Consider the following 16720-nt stretch of genomic DNA (forward strand, 5'->3'; position numbering starts at 1 on the left):
CGGCCCTCCCCTCCTCAGTGCCGGCCCACCCCCCGCAGCTGTGGTCCGATTGCAAGATCAGACCTCAGTCGCAGTGACACTCGCATGACACTCGGCTCCTGCTGTGCAACCAGTGTGAGCCGAGTGTCATGCGAGGATCGCACTAGTCCCCTGTGTGGCCCTGGCCTATGGATGAGGCTGGAGTCACATGAGCGTGTTCAAAATTGGACCGATTTTTATGCAGGAGAGTAGTACGAGTTCTGTCCGTATGATATCCGTGTGTGATGCGTGTGTGATTTTTTTCCTCGCCTAGCATCTGTATGACATGCATTTGACATCCGTATGCAATGCATTTTTTTTCTTAACAGCTTTTATTGTACAATTATTTAAAGGACCATTTAGGGTGTTCTATGCTACATTGCTACATAATGGTGACGTAGCTGTAAAAAAATTGATGGCACATAGATGATCCATGTGCTGTCCATTTTTTCTCAAACCCATTGATTTGCAATGGGGAGTTTCATCCAATATACACATGCAATCCCAGCATGCTGCGATTTTTCACTCCAGTTATGTGGGCTTCACACGGTACAATCTATCGTGCGATCGCACGAGCGATCGTACCCGCCCCCGTCGTTTGTGTGTCACGGTCAAATCGCTGCCCGTGTCGCACAAAGTCGTTTAACCCCCGTCAAACGTACTTACGTGCTGAGCGACGTCGCTGTGGGCGGCGAACATCCACTTCCTGAAGGGGGTGGGACGTTCCGCGTCACAGCGATGTCACACAGCGGCCGGCAAATAAAAGTGGAGGGGTGGAGATGAGCGGGATGTAAACATCCTGCCCACCTCCTTCCTTCCGCATAGCCGGCGGGTGCCACGGGACGCAGGTAAGCTGTGTTCATCGTTCCCGGGGTGTCACACAGTGCGATGGGTGCTACCCCGGGTACGATGAATAACCTGCGCAAAGTAAAAGAAACGATTTTTTAAAAATAAACGAGGAGAACACGATACCCGATTTCTCACCGATTTGTCAGTGTGACGACGTCGCCCACAAAGCCGGATGTGCGTCATGAAAATCGTGACCCCGACAAGCTATCGCATGATAGATCGCCTCGTTTGACGCCCGCATTAGACCTGAGGAAAAACTCACAGATCTGCTTTGCCTCATTGACTAACATTGGTGCAAGAGTGCAATGCAAAATTTTCTCACATTGCACTCTTCCAATTCATACACTCTCCAGCCTGAGAGAAAAAAATGGACGGCACACGGACCATTCAATTTTTACCCAAAGTTCACAGCCAGAACCCTCCTGTAACCAATAAAAAAAGTTAAATATAAATAGAGAGATCAATAGATGATAGAGAGATCGATAGATTAGAATAGATAGGTATCCTGCAGATATATCATTTGACAACTATATAGTGTATACATATTAAACACTTATACCCTTTAGTCTTGTTTAACCTAATAGCTATATAAATAATTAAAAAAAATAACTTGAAGTCCCCAATATTTTTGACAACCAGCCAAGGTAAATCAGACAACTGCGGGCTGATATAATCAGGCTGGGAAGGCCCATGGTTATTGGGACCTTCCCAACCTAAAAATAGCAGCCCGCAGCCACTCCAGAAGTGGCGTGTCACATTAGATGCGCCAATTTTGGCCCTTCACCTCAGCTTTTCCCAATTGCCCTGGCAAAACCAGGTAGTCACAAATAGTCCACATCCTCCTTGTTACCATCAGAACCCACACTTAGGCATGACACACAGCCATAAAACCCTAGTCACCTCCTCATGATAACCAGGACACACCAGTGGGCGAGATCAGGCGGAGGAGATCACCCACCTAGGGGTCTTGAGGAGTCAGAGGCGGGAACAAGTCAGTCAGTCGGTTAGTCAGTCAGTCAGTTAGTGAGTTAGAGGGAGTCTGAGATCAAGTTCAGGCTTTGAAGTGGCGACAGTTGAAGTGTGGAATATTTACTGAAGTGTAGTCAGGGATAGTGGCCCTTGGACTACTTGGCTAGGTGGCAGACGGTGAGCAGAGCCACAGGCGACGGAAATCCGGTCGCGGGAGACCTAAAGTGGATCAGGGTAGGGTTGTAGCCCGCCGATACTGACAGCGGGAATCTGGTCCGTAGGCCATGCACAGGTGGGTGCCTGGACCCTAGGGCAAGGAAGGTTGCAAGCCACTCTCCAATTAACCAGCCGGGGACAAGGTTTCAGACGTTGTCCCAATTTACTGTCCAGATAGAGTAAAACGGAAGCCCAACACGGGGGATAGGGTGTCCGCCAAGAACCCACTAAAATCCTAAGGGTCAGCTTTCGCGGGCCACAGCTCCCAACACAAATAGAACCAGGAGTGGACTTCTCCGTTCCATGCGAAGTCGTCCAAAAGAGAAGGAAGCACAAAATGCTGGAGGAAGGGTTATCTGCTCATCAACCTAGTTGCGGGACGCGAGTGCACCCTCCAAAGGCAGCCGGCCACTGGCAACTTGGTTTACTACTGGACTCGTGTGAAATTATTGAACTGTGAATACACCATTGTCCCCCGGTCCGGTCCGGCGCGCCACCTCCAGCAGCCATCACTCCCGTGTTCGACCCCCAGGCCCCGGGACTACACCTCCCCTACCCGTGGAGGGATCCCATCTTGCTGCCCCCCTGCTCCATCAGCCCGGGTGCCCCATCAACAGGCAGCGGCGGTGCCAACATCCTTCACCACAACCCACGGTTGGCATCACAGACAACCTCCCTTGCAAATATCCCCCTTTTCTGACGGTTGTCAGGACGGGCGGTCGTGCGAGCCCGGGTCCGGTCACCACTTGAGCCGCAGCAGCGAACCTGGATCCGAGCAGGCCCCCGAGAGAAGCGGCAGCGGGCCCCGCCCGCAACATAGTTGCCATCAAAATAGTTTTTTTTTGGGGTTGATGGCAGCTGTATAGTATCAGCTTGTAACAAGGCCTAGTTAGTGATTGAGAGGCGTCTATCAGACACCCCCATTGTTAATCGAGTAAATCAAAAGAAAAACTCACAAAAAAGGATTTTAGTATAATAAACACTCCCAGACTCTTTCCATGGTTTACCAATTTAAAAAAAAAAAAACAAAAACAAAAACCCATGCAGGTTTGATGTAGTCCAAGGAATTCGACATAGTCCAGAAAGGGAAACCTGTTAGACGTAAAAAGAGAGAAATAAAAACAAGAGATTGTCCCTAATTCACCAATTCATTAGAAACAAAAGTTCCCAGGTCTGACAAAGCCCAACGATTCTCACGACGTTCCTCGATTACGTAGATCAAAGCCTATAGAGTTTCAGAACGAGGCTCCATAGGCTTTGAACATCAGTCACTTTCCCTTTTTTTATGTTGTTCAAGTTTCCCTTTCTGAACCATGTCGGATTCCTTGAACTGTTTCTGACTTGCATGGCTTTTAATTTAATAAATTGATGAAGCAGGAAAAGAGTTGGGGAGCATTTTTTATGATGAAACGTTTTGTGTGTTTTTCCTTTTGTGTTTTGTGTGTGTTTAAAAAGGTTAGTAATGGGGTTGTCTGATGGACACCTCTTAATTACTACCAGTAACATTAGGGCTTGACGCCAGCTGATACTACATGGCTGACATCAACCCCAAAGGCTAAGACCTCACTTTGCGTTTACACCTGCGTTTCAGGTGCTTTTTAGGTCCGTTTTGAGATGCACCTTTTTCATGCCAAAATGCATGCGTTTTGATTTTACAGCAAAGTCTATGGAAAATAGGGATTTCTAGACCGCACTTTGCGTTTTAAAACACTGCGTTTAATTTGCATATTTTGTGGCAAAAAACATGTGTTCAAAGAAGCGGCATGTCAATTGTTTTTGCCATTTTGGGTGCGTTTTGCTAACATTGAAGTCAATGAGAAGTAGCAAAAACCAAGAAACATCAAATTTCCTGCGTTTTACCTGCTTTTTATGTGCTGAAAACATGCGTTTTTGACTTCATAAACGCATGCTTTTTTGACATTAAAATAATGGAATAATATGTCCCTTTACACACACACACACACATAGTCCGACAATGAAATTAATGAAAATTTTGATTTTATTGCTATTTTAACATTAAATATTATAAAACCGCTATAATTTCATGAAATATAAATATTTTCTTTATTAATTGCAAAATTATATGTTTTCCTTTTTTTTCTCTTTTTTCATGATGTTTGAGTATTTAATCTTTATTTAGCAGTGTCTTGATCTTCAAAACGCACGCAGGTGAAAAAGCAGGTAACAAGCGCAGAAAACACATCTTAAACGCGGTAAATACGCATGCGCAGCGCTAAAGTTCTGAAAAAGGCAACTTTGGTCAAATCAATTAAGCCCAAAACGTGCGTTTAGAACTGCAAGTAGGAGAACGCAAAGTGCGGTCTTAGCCAAAAACCAATACCCTGATTGCCACTGCATCAGAGCAATCGGAAAGAGCCGCAGTGGCCAGAATTGGCAAAACTTATGTGAAGATCAGCAGATGGCTGGCATTTTTAGGCTGGGAAGGGGCAATAAGCATTGACCTTTCCAGCCTGCTAATATCAGCAACCAGAAGTCTGCTTTACCCTTGCTGTTCATCAAAAATAGGGGGACCCCACGTTGTGTTTTTTTTAAATATTTATTTATTAGGTTAAACCAGGCTAAATACCCTTTAGTGCCACATGAAAGGCAAGTTTAGAATATGTAAGGTGGCTGACACATTATCTGCAGGATATTTATCTATTCTATCTATCTATCTATCTATCTATCTATTTTTGCTTTATTATGTCTATCCAATAGCAAAAAAATACATAAAGTATTCTAGGATGTAAAAGATTTTTTAAAAAATGCTTTGCATACAAATGGCATAGTATGTTATACACATGTTATGCGGATGCTATGCAAGAAAAAATAATCACACACTTGCACTTCATTCACATGACAAAAGGTTACCTAGATGGATTCCACTTGTCCAACTTTTCAGGCGTGGAATGGGACGTAATTTTTTCTTACGATCAATAGCAAGCCCTTACAGGGAACCTGTCACCAGGTTTTTCCCATATACTGTAGGGCCGCCACCTGTTTGTGCTTTTATATACAGCATTCTAGAATGCTGTATATAAGTCCCCAAGCCGTTCTACATAACATAAAAAAGAGCTTTTATTATACTCACCTGCGGGGCAGTCCAGTCCGATGGTCATCGCTGGTCTTGATCTGGTACCTCCCTGCTTCTTGCTTCATGGGGATGACATGTCTTACATCATCCACACAGTATCCTCCATCGTGTTACGGTGTATACAGAGGGCAGAGCACAGTACTGTAAAATGCTTGCGCAGGAAGAAGCCAAAGAGCATTCGTGCGCCATGGGTGAGTATAATAAAATGTCTTTGTTATGTTATGTAGATCAGCTTGGGGACTTATATGCAGCATTCCAAATTGATGTATATAAGGTCATATAGGTGGTGGCCCTACTTTATATGGGAAAACCTGGTGACAGGTTCCAAATTCCCTTTAAGGTCTATAAGAGAGCCACCGGACAAGTCTTTGAGGGGAGACATGTAACACTGAGGTAGGTAGGCTCAGTAATGCAAGCTCAAAAGTAGGCACCATCATGTTTAATGCTGAAAGAGTTAATAGGTCATGTCCTGGACATCTCATTAAGGTGTCTGTGTGTGGAGGCGTACAGATCTCCAGTGTTGATGCTCTTGCTAAAAGTTGGACATTATGCTGAGCAGGTAGACCCTGCAGCTATATATAAATTATATACATTTGTTATTTTTCTGTTTGTTAACTTGTGCCTTAAAAAAGGTTGTTTTTGAGTTTGTCCTACTGAGCAGTTTATGGAGCCTGAATAAACAAGTCAGACAATTAAACATAAACAGTTCCTGTGTCAACGTCACCTCAATGCACAACCGAGCAGATTAGAATTTCATAGGCCATATATCATACCATACTGGTCACTTTCAGCCCTTATTCACATTGAGGCCTATTTTAGACCAATGGTAAGGTTTTAATATTAGAGAGTTTAGGTACTGTCTCAACTGGGTACACCCACCTTGTCGTTGGTGGGATGGCTTTATGCTTTTTGTGATCAAAAACAGTGTTTACTAAGTACCCTATGTTTATATGCACTATGCTTTTATTTAGTTACAGTAGGGTATATGTTCATAATTTTTCCCTTGTTTTTTTTTGTCTTATGGCCAGTGTGAACATGAGCTTACAAGCTCCATGTATACTATCTCATACTCCGGCTCACTTTTTTGTTTTTTTTGTTTTTATATACCAGTTTGTGTGCATGCTCATGCAAAAGCTCATGCAAAAACTTAGTAATTATGCTGTCTGAATAGCCTATGTCACTGCAGCTTTTTGAGAGTTTGGTACAGTACATGAATACAGTACCAGAACCACAATCAGTAAATGAACATAAAGACAGAACCACCATCATTACATGAATACAGAGATAGAAGCATCATCAATGAAGACAGAAGTATAACACCGAGAGCATCATCAGTACATAAATATAGCATCAGAAATATAAAGAGCATGAATAAATTACCAGAACCACCATAAGCACATAAATACTGCAATAGAACCATCATCGGCACATGAATAAATCACAGTGACATCAATAAAAGAATGCATCATCAGAACCATCATCAATAAAATAATACAGCACCAGAACCACAATCAGTACATGAATACAACACAAAAACTGGGCGGCACGGTGGCTCAATGGTTAGCACTGCAGTCATGCAGCGCTGGGGTCCTGGGTTCAAGTCCTACCAAGGACACCATCTGCAAGACATTTGTATATTCTCCCTACATAACTGCAATCAAATGCTTACTATAACCATCATCAATCTTCTAACATTTCTCAACTGGACTTTTTGACCACTCTTCATTTGCAAACTACTCCAGGACTCTCATATTTGATGAGTGGCTTCTCCCAACGAGCAGTGGCGAACATGCAAGCTTATCGTTAACTTCAGAGTATTAGACAAGAGATTAAGGCAGGTCTAATACAGGCATTAAGGTTAATACCCCATGGAGGGTAAAAAAGTAAACACAAAGTAATAAAAAGAAACACAAAATAAAGAATGAAAATAAAAATATACCAACAAATACATTTATTTATGTGGAAAAAAATAAACAAATACAGTACACATATTCGGTGTTGCTGTGCCCAGAACAATCTGATCCAGCGTTGGACTGGGGTGTCTGGGGCCCACCATAGTAATTGACTCCAGGGGCCCTCCCTATAGTGATATGCAAATACTTGTTAGCCATTATCCCAGTTATAGTGGAGCATCGACTGTGAAACACAGGTGGCTCCTGCACATCTCCTGTGCACACACAATAACTGATGTACAATTATAGTAGTTTGCAGTAAGGGGGATCTTTGATGAAAACCAGTGATCACCGATCACCGATCGGTTCAGGTCCCAGCAATCGGTCCCCACAGATGAATAAGTTATCACTTATCCTTAGGACACGTTCACACGTTCAGTATTTGGTCAGTATGTTACATCAGTAATTCTAAGCCAAAACAAGGAGTGGGTTAAAATGCAGAGGTGTTTCTATTAGACTTTTCCTCTGATTTTACCATTCCCAGTTTTGGCTTTAAATACTGAGGTAAAATACTGACCAAATACTCAACATGTGCACGTGGCTTTAGAATAGGTGATTACTTAGCATATTTGCTACAGGGTAATAGTCACAGGACAAGGAGGGGTTTAACATTCAAGTATTTAATCACTACTGGAAATAATCTGCCCTTTATTGATAGAGAGAAAAAATATCCTCCAGTCCAGACACAACACAATCCACTCTGCCAAGACCAATAATACCACATACAAGGGAGAAATACCACCACACCGTGAACAATAACATATTATCACCACATAGTAACTGAATACAACCACATAAAAAGGAAAAGTATTTCAACACTATGACCAGACCTCATAAATGACCAAATAATATCACATACAACAAATAAATACCACCACATTGTGGCAAGACCACATATTACCACCACACAGTGCCCGAATAATACTATAATAATGATCATGAGTAAAAAAACACAATACTACTAACACTAATATTACCATCAGTGCCATTATACACAAGAGCTCTGTATATAGTGTCAGTGTACAGGTAATACAGCTCTGTATATAGTGTATAGTGTGTGTGTACATGTAATACACTGACTTACCAGTGACGTTTCTAGCTAAGGTTATTCATATTCGCTTTTCCTCTTCATCCGGCACTGACCACCATCACTTCTTCCTGCTATGACGCGACTCTGCAGAAAATAACACAGTCACCTATAACCAATCACTCCCTGAGCACATTTATCACTTTTCCCCTAATTTCTACACCATGGGTGGTACAGCACTGGGTTGGTGGCACACAGTACTAGGAGGCGCACACAGCGGTAGGAGGCTCACAGCAGCAGGAGGCTCACAGCAGCGGGAGGCAGGAAGCTCACAGCAGCAGGAGGCAGGAGTGTTATGATCCAGAACCATGGAAGACCACCACAAATCATTGGCAAAAGGTGACAAGAGCATTGGCAACTTATCTGGCCGCCATCCCCTTACTAACCATCACAACTAGAAGTAGCTGAGGGGTGAACTAACATCCTGTGCACCGCGAACCCAGCCGGAGAACTAACTATCCTAAAAGGTAGGAAAGATGAATAACTCTCTGCCTCAGAAAATAGACAAGAATAGCAAGCCCCCCACATTCAAAGACTGCGGTGATATAGGAAAAACACAATACACAGGTAGATGACAGGATTAGCAAAAGGTGAGGCCCCCGCTGACTAAAATAGGAAAGGACAGGAAAGGGACTGATGGTGGCCAGAGAAAAACCCTGCAAAATACCAACTTCCTGATAGTACAAAAAGGCCATCAGATCGCTTGATCTGAACTCTGTCCTATACCAGGTGCCCTCTTCATACCAATGAACAGAAAACAAGATTTATAACAAATTCAACAAGCCACAAACACATGGACCCAAAGGAGCTATACTCCACACAGAACTGCAGGGAGTTCCTCAACAATCCACTGAGGGGGAAAATCCCTGGAAGGAAATAAACTGAAACCAACCACAACAAATGACAAACCCAGATAAGCAAAAGAACCAGACAATAGATAAAGAGCAAGCACTTATCTGGAGTAGATGTGGTGTAAAGCAGGATTAAGCAGGCAGGAGATACAAAGAACAACTGACATCCGGAAATAGCCTGCAATCAGACCAGGACTTAAGCTGGTGTCACACATAACGACAACGACAACGACGTCGCTGCTACGTCACCATATTCTGTGACGTAGCAGCGACCTCAACAGCGACGTCGCTGTGTGTGACACATAACAACGATCAGACCCCTGGTGCGAAATCCTTGCTCGCTCCTGAATGTTCCAGGTCATTTTTTGATCGCTGCTATCCCGCTGCGCCATGCTGATAAGCTGATGATCCTTGTGTTTGACACCGCAGCAGCGACGATCGCTACGCTACGCTACTTCTGAAACCACACAACGACCGTCGACGTCGCTATGATCGCTGCTCCGTCGCTGCTTTATATAACATGTTTGACAGCTTACTAACGATCATCTATGGTCGCTGCTACATCACAGAATATGGTGACGTAGCAGCGACGTCGTTGTCGTTGTCGTTATGTGTGACACCAGCTTTAAATAAGCAGAGAGTTAGCAAAGGAAACACCCACTGCACAACACACCTGGTCCAAGTCCAAACCATTCCTGGCCACCAGAGGGAGCCTCCCAGCAGCCAAAACATAACTAACATTCACAACACAGGAGGCTCACAGCAGCAGGAGGCAGGAGGCTCACAGCAGCAGGAGGCAGGAGGCTCACAGCAGCGGGAGGCAGGAGGCTCACTGCAGGGGGACGCTCACAGCTAGGGTAAGCTCACAGCAGGGGGAGGCAAGAGGCTCACTGCAAGGGGAGGCTCACTGCAAGGGAAGGCTCACTGCAAGGGGAGGCTCACTGCAAGGGGAGGCTCACAGCAGCGGGAGGCAGAAGTGCTTACCTGGTGCCTGCGCGTCTTCTTCTTCCATGTGGCCCCGGTGATGACGGTATGTCGGTGCGGTGCCTCAGTCCTGGCACTGCACCGTTCAATGTACGCACGCCTAAAAAATGCGCGTACATTTTAATATGAGAGGCGCAGTCTGCAGTTCCTGCGTGCACCTCATTTTGTGCAGGCCTGATGAGTCCCGCACTGCAAGGACCTGTGGTGAGTCACATGACTGTGATGTCACCACAGGTCCTGCTACAACCACAGAAACTGTAGAGATCACACAGATTATTCTGTGCGATCACTGCAGTTTATGATGGAAAGGCTGGGGGCCCATCAGAGCCTGAGGGCCCAGTCTGCCTGCTAAACACACCTTCCCAGCCTGCCGTAACAAGTCCGCGGTACCCCGCACCATAAAAAGCATGGGGGCCAACTGGGGACGGGGGCCCCGGGGGCCCACCACAGGATTCTCCGGTGCTCCACTGGGCCAGTCTGACGCTGATCTGATCTATATAATTGTCACACTTTCAGCGAATACCAACCAATGCTTTTTCATTATACTGCCCAAAATAAAGTGGAATAAAATGTGATAAAAAAGTTGACTATAAATAGAAATGGCATTGTTAAACATCATATTGTCCAGCAAAAAACATGCCCCCACTAAACTCCATCAGCAGAGAAATAAAAAACTACAGCTTTCAGAATAAAGCAATGTAAAAAAAATTCTTTTTTTATTAAGTTGTTTTTACTGTGTAGAAGCGGCAAAACATAAAAATACAATATACCGGTAAATGTATCATTGTAACCAAGCTGACCTGAAAAATAAAGCTATCTAGTTACTACACAGTTAATGGCATAAAAAAAAGAAAAAAACAATTCCTAAATTGCTTGTTTTATTCATTCTGCCTCCCAAAAATCAGACTAGGAAGTGATAAAAATTGGGACCAAAAGAAACTTCAGCTCGTTCTGCAAAAAACAAGCCCTCACGTGACTGTCAACAAAAATACAGAAATGTTTTTGCATCACCATTTTTTGAGAGCTATAATGTTTCTATGTTTCAGGATTTTCATCTATGTATTTGCCCTTATCACTTTAAATCCATTTGGATCATAACATGCCATTATTTACTTCTTTAAATCTTTGATCGGTGGGTTACATCCATAGTGTTATTGGCTATTGCAGGATTATATCCATTACAACTACTAGTGTCGTGCTGTTTTACTTCCATATGCTATTCACTTGCTATGCAGGATGTTTTCACGGTATGGTTCAACATATAACCAATTGATATATATTGTTGAAACATTTAACGCAGCAGTTTACCTCTGTAAAGTGTTGTTTATTTAGATGGATATTCTGTCCATTTACCTATTTGGACTTATTTTGTAATATTATTTAGTGTCATTGCAGACATTTATTTATTGGTCTAACATTCCTTTATTGAGTTTATTGTTTACACCCTGATAAACTTCACTATCTATCGTTGTTACTAGCCATTGTTGGATTATATTATTTACATTTCTTTGGCGCGTTGATGTTCCTTCATATGTCATTGTCTTGCTGTGCAAAAAAAGTTTTTACATTTTTTTTATCATATTTTTATGCTTCAATTAAGACTTCTTCAAAATTGTATCTGTTGTAGTTCTTTGTAGGTTTAGATATTGTTCACTGGTGAACTACAACTACATAATCATTATTGCTGTATTGGCTCTTTTTGAATAGTGATCAATACTTCTCCCATTTATAACAGGTGTGATTTTCATATTGCCCATACTTGTTACTTGCCACAGGTGAGTTTGAACGAGCGTCACATGCTTGAATCAAGGCTGTTTAACCACAATTTTGGAAAGGTGCCAACAATTTTGTCCAGCCTTTTTTTTATGGTTTTGTGTGAAATTATGTCCAATTTGGCTTTTTTCATTTTATTTTGTGTTGTTCCAATATACACAAAGGAAATAAACATGTTTATGACAAAATACATGTAATTGCAATAATTTTATGGAAGAAATACTTAATTTTCTGGAAGAATTTTAGGGTGCCAAAACTTTCAGCCATGACTGTATATACAGCCAGCAAGTGTCCCCTATGTGTTACATACAACCAGCAATGTTTCCCTTATGGGATATACATACAGTGTATATACAGTTGGAAGTGCGTCCTTTATATGATATATATACAGCCAGCGGTGTGTCCCTGCTGTGACATATATAGCCAGCAGTCTATATCCACTATGTGATAAATTAATTCCTCCCAGCTTTTGAACAACTCAAAGAAAAAATTATGCTGTGGCAAAAATTTGACCGTGCCCATAGCTATACCCCAAGCAGAAGCGTATCTAGGGGGGGCTGGCGGGGCATGTGCCCCAGGTGCAGTGTCAGGGGGGGCGCTGTCGGGCTGACTGATGCAGCACTCTGAGCGACCAGGGACAGAGTCAGCACCTTTCAGCAAGGGCGGTGATGTATTCTGTGGCCCCCGAGCCGAGTTCCGGGGCCCGCAGCGATCATGTTGGCAGCTGCACTTCCCTGGCTGATGGCTCTTACATCCACACCTGAACGCAGCCTTCTCTGCGGTCTGCAGAGCCTAAGTTCATCTGTGGGCGGAGCTAGCATGCAGCGTGCACTGCGTCCAATAGAAAAGGTAGATGCTAGAATGTACGGGTTCCTTCCAGGTATGACTTGTCATGAAGCTGGTCACACCCACTAACCTGGAAGGAGCCCATACATTCCAGGCTCAACCCACAGATGAAGACACTATCAGACAGGAGCCGAAGCATCAACTTCACGCTGAGCTGTATGTACTGTCCCCCCACCCAGTGCTATATACCTCAGAACTCTCTATTCACCCCACCCAGTGCTATATTTCCCAGAACTCTCTATTCACCCCACCCAGTGCTATATACCCCAGAACTGTGAGTTAACCCCACCCCAGTGATATATACGCCCAGAACTGTCTATTAACCCCACCCCAGTGGTATATACGCCCAGAACTGTCTATTAACCCCACCCCAGTGGTATATACCCCCAGCAGGGGCGTAACTACTGCGGTCGCAGCGGTCGCCATTGCGGCCAGGCCCGGGAGGCTAGGCGCCCGGCGGCCGCCAGGCAGATCAGCAGCTAGCTCCTTTCAGTGAGAGAGGAACTGCGCTGATCTGTCACAGACCACGTGGTCGCTATATGACCCGGTGCTGCTGCCGACACTGGGGCCCCCTGCCTGGTGTCAACGGCTGCGTGCGACTGCTGAGTGCAAAGAGCGCAGGACGGGAGGATGCTGACTTGAGAACGAGGAGAGGGGAGGGACAAGCAGCGGTGGAAGAGGAAAGCGGTGAAGACAGAGCAGCGGCTGGGGAACGAGGAGAGAGGTGAGAACAGCAGCGGTGGAAGGAAGGAAGGAAGAAAGAGGGTAAGTACTTGTTTTTTTTTTTTCTCTTAATATAAATTAGTGAGTACACGGTGGCCAGAAACTTGGGAAGGCTGCATTATACATGGAGGTCTGGAGAGGCTGCATTATACATGGAGGTCTGGAGAGGCTGCATTATGCATGGAGGCCTGGAGATGCTGCATCATACATGGAGGCCTGGAGAGGCTTCATTATACATGGAGGCCTGCATTATACATGGAGGTCTGGGGAGGCTGCATTATTATACATGGAGGCCTGGAGAGGCTGCATTATACATGGAGGCCTGGAGAGGCTGCATTATACATAGAGGCCTGGGGAGGCTGCATTACACATGGAGGTCTGGGGAGGCTGCATTATTATACATGGATGCTTGGAGAGGCTGCATTATTATACATGGAGGCCTGGAGAGGCTGCATTATACATGGAGGTCTGGGGAGGCTGCATTATACATGGAGGTCTTGGGAGACTGCATTATTATACATGGAGGCCTGGGGAGGCTGGCTGCATTATTATACATGGAGGCCTGGGGAGGCTAGCTGCATTATTATACATGGAGGCCTGGGGAGGCTTGCTGCTATATTATACATGGAGGCCTGGAGAGGCTGGCTGCTATTTTATACATGGATGCCTGGGGAGGCTGGCTGTATTATTATACATGGAGGACTGGGGAGGCTGCATTATTATAGATGGAGGTCTGGAGAGGCTGGCTGCTATATTATACATAGAGGCCTGGGGAGGTTGGGTGCATTGTTATACATGGAGGCCTAGAGAGGCTGGCTGCTACATTATACATGGGAGCCTGGAGAGGCTGGCTGCATTATTATATATGGAGGTCTGGGGGGCTGCATATTACAAAAGGAAGGACACCTTATACATGGAATATAGGGGTGCATTATACATGGAGGAGTATGGGGCTGCATAATACAATATGAAGTTTTATGGGGTTGCGTTATAATACATATAGGACTATGAGGGCTACATTATAATATATGGAGGACTATGGAGGCTACCTTATACATGGACTATGGGGGTGCATTATAAAACATTGGGGACTATGTGGTGCAGTATATTATATGGAGGACTATGGGGTGAATTATAATATATGGAGAACTATGAGAAATTCATTATAATAATTGGAGGGCTATGAGGGCTACTTTATACATGGAAGACTATAGGGCTGCATTATAATATATGGAGGACTATGTGGTGCAGTATAATATATGGAGAACTATGTGGTGCAGTATAATATATGGAGGACTATGTGGTGCAGTATAATATATGGAGGACTATGTGGTGCAGTATAATATATGGAGGACTATGTGGTGCAGTATAATATATGGAGGACTGTGGTGCAGTATAATATATGTCGGACTATGTGGTGCAGTATTATATATTGAGTACTATGGGGTGAATTATAATACATGGAAAACTATGGGAAATGCATTATAATACATGGAGGACTATGAAAGTGTATTCTAATATATGAAGGGTTATGTGGGACCCTTTATACTATATGGAAGGCTATGTTGGGGCAATTATTGTATTTTAAGAACTATATATAAGGGGGACAAAGATACAATCAGGGGATGGGAACGTTTTGTGCTGAGAAAAAAGGCTCTTTCCCCCAGCACTTAGCTTTCCCATGTTCTGATATGGGAAAGCTGGGTGCCGAGGACAAGATGGATATCAGAACATAGGAAAGCTGGGTGCTGATAGAGGGATTTCAGATCATGGGAAATCTGTATGCAGTGGGTAAGAGCCAAGTGTCAGTGTCATTATCCCGTACCCCAAGTGTCGGTGTATGTGGAGGGGGGGCCCAGGTCTGAACTTTGCACTGGGGTCCATCAAACCCTAGTTATGCCACTGACCCCTAGAAGTGTCTATTAACCCCACCCCAGTGCTATATACCCCCAGAACTGTCTATTAACCCCACCCCAGTGGTATATACTCCCAGAACTGTCTATTAATCCCACCCCAGTGCTGTATACTCCCAGAAATGTATATTAACCCCACCCCAGTGCTATATACCCCCAGAACTGTCTATTAACCCCACCCCAGTGGTATATACCCCCAGAACTGTCTATTAACCCCACCCCAGTGGTATATACCCCCAGAACTGTCTATTAATCCCACCCCAGTGCTGTATACTCCCAGAAATGTATATTAACCTCACCCCAGTGGAATATACCCCCAGAAATGTCTATTCACCCCACCCCAGTGCTATATACCCCCAGAACTCTCTATTCACCCTACCCAAGTGCTGTATGCCCCCAGAACTGTCTATTAACACCATCCCAGTGGTATATACCCACAGAACTATCTATTAACCCCACCTCAGTGCTGTATACCCCCAGAACTGTCTAATAACCACACCCCAGTGGTATATACCCCCAGAACTGTCTATTAACCCCACCCCAGTGCTATATACCCCCAGAACTCTCTATTCAGCCCACCCCAGTGCTGTATACCCCCAGAACCCTCTATTCATCCTACCCCAGTGCTATATAACCCTAGAACTGTCTATTCACCCCACCCAGGTGCTGTATACCCCCAAAACTGTCTGTTAACCCCACCCCAGTGCTATATACCTCCAGAGCTCTCTAATTACTCCACCCCAGTACTATATACCCCCATAACTCTCTATTCACCCCACCCCAGTGCTAAATACCCCCAAACCTCTTTATTCACCCCACCTCAGTGCTGTATACCCCCAGAACTCTCTATTAACCCCACCCCAGTGGTATATACCCCCAGAAATGTCTAATAATCTCACCACAGTGCTGTATACTCCCAGAACTGTATATTAACCCCACTCCAGTAATATATACCCCCAGAACTGTCTATTCACCTCACAACAATGCTGTATACCCCCAGAACTCTCTATTCACCCCAGTGCTGTATACCCCCAGAACTCTCTATTCACCCTACCCCAGTGCTTTATACCCCCAGAACTGTCTATTAACCCCACCCCAGTGATATATACCCCCAGGACACTCTATTCACCTCACCCCAGTGCTTTATACCCCCAGAACTCTCTATTCATCTTACCCCAGTGCTATATAACCCCAGAACTCTCTATTCACCCCACCCCAGTGTTGTATACCCCCAGAACTCTCTATTCATCCCACCCCAGTGCTGTATACCCCCAGAACTGTCTATTCACCCCACCCAATTGCTGTATACCCCCAGAACTGTCTATTCCCCCCACCTCAGTGCTGTGTACCCCTCAGAACTGTCTATCCCCTGGCCCCAGTGCTGTATACTCCCATAACTGTCTATCCCCTGACCCCAGTGCTGTATACCCGTCAGAACTGTCTGT

The sequence above is a fragment of the Anomaloglossus baeobatrachus genome, chromosome 3, assembly GCF_048569485.1.
Source record: "Anomaloglossus baeobatrachus isolate aAnoBae1 chromosome 3, aAnoBae1.hap1, whole genome shotgun sequence".
Taxonomy (NCBI): domain Eukaryota; kingdom Metazoa; phylum Chordata; class Amphibia; order Anura; family Aromobatidae; genus Anomaloglossus; species Anomaloglossus baeobatrachus.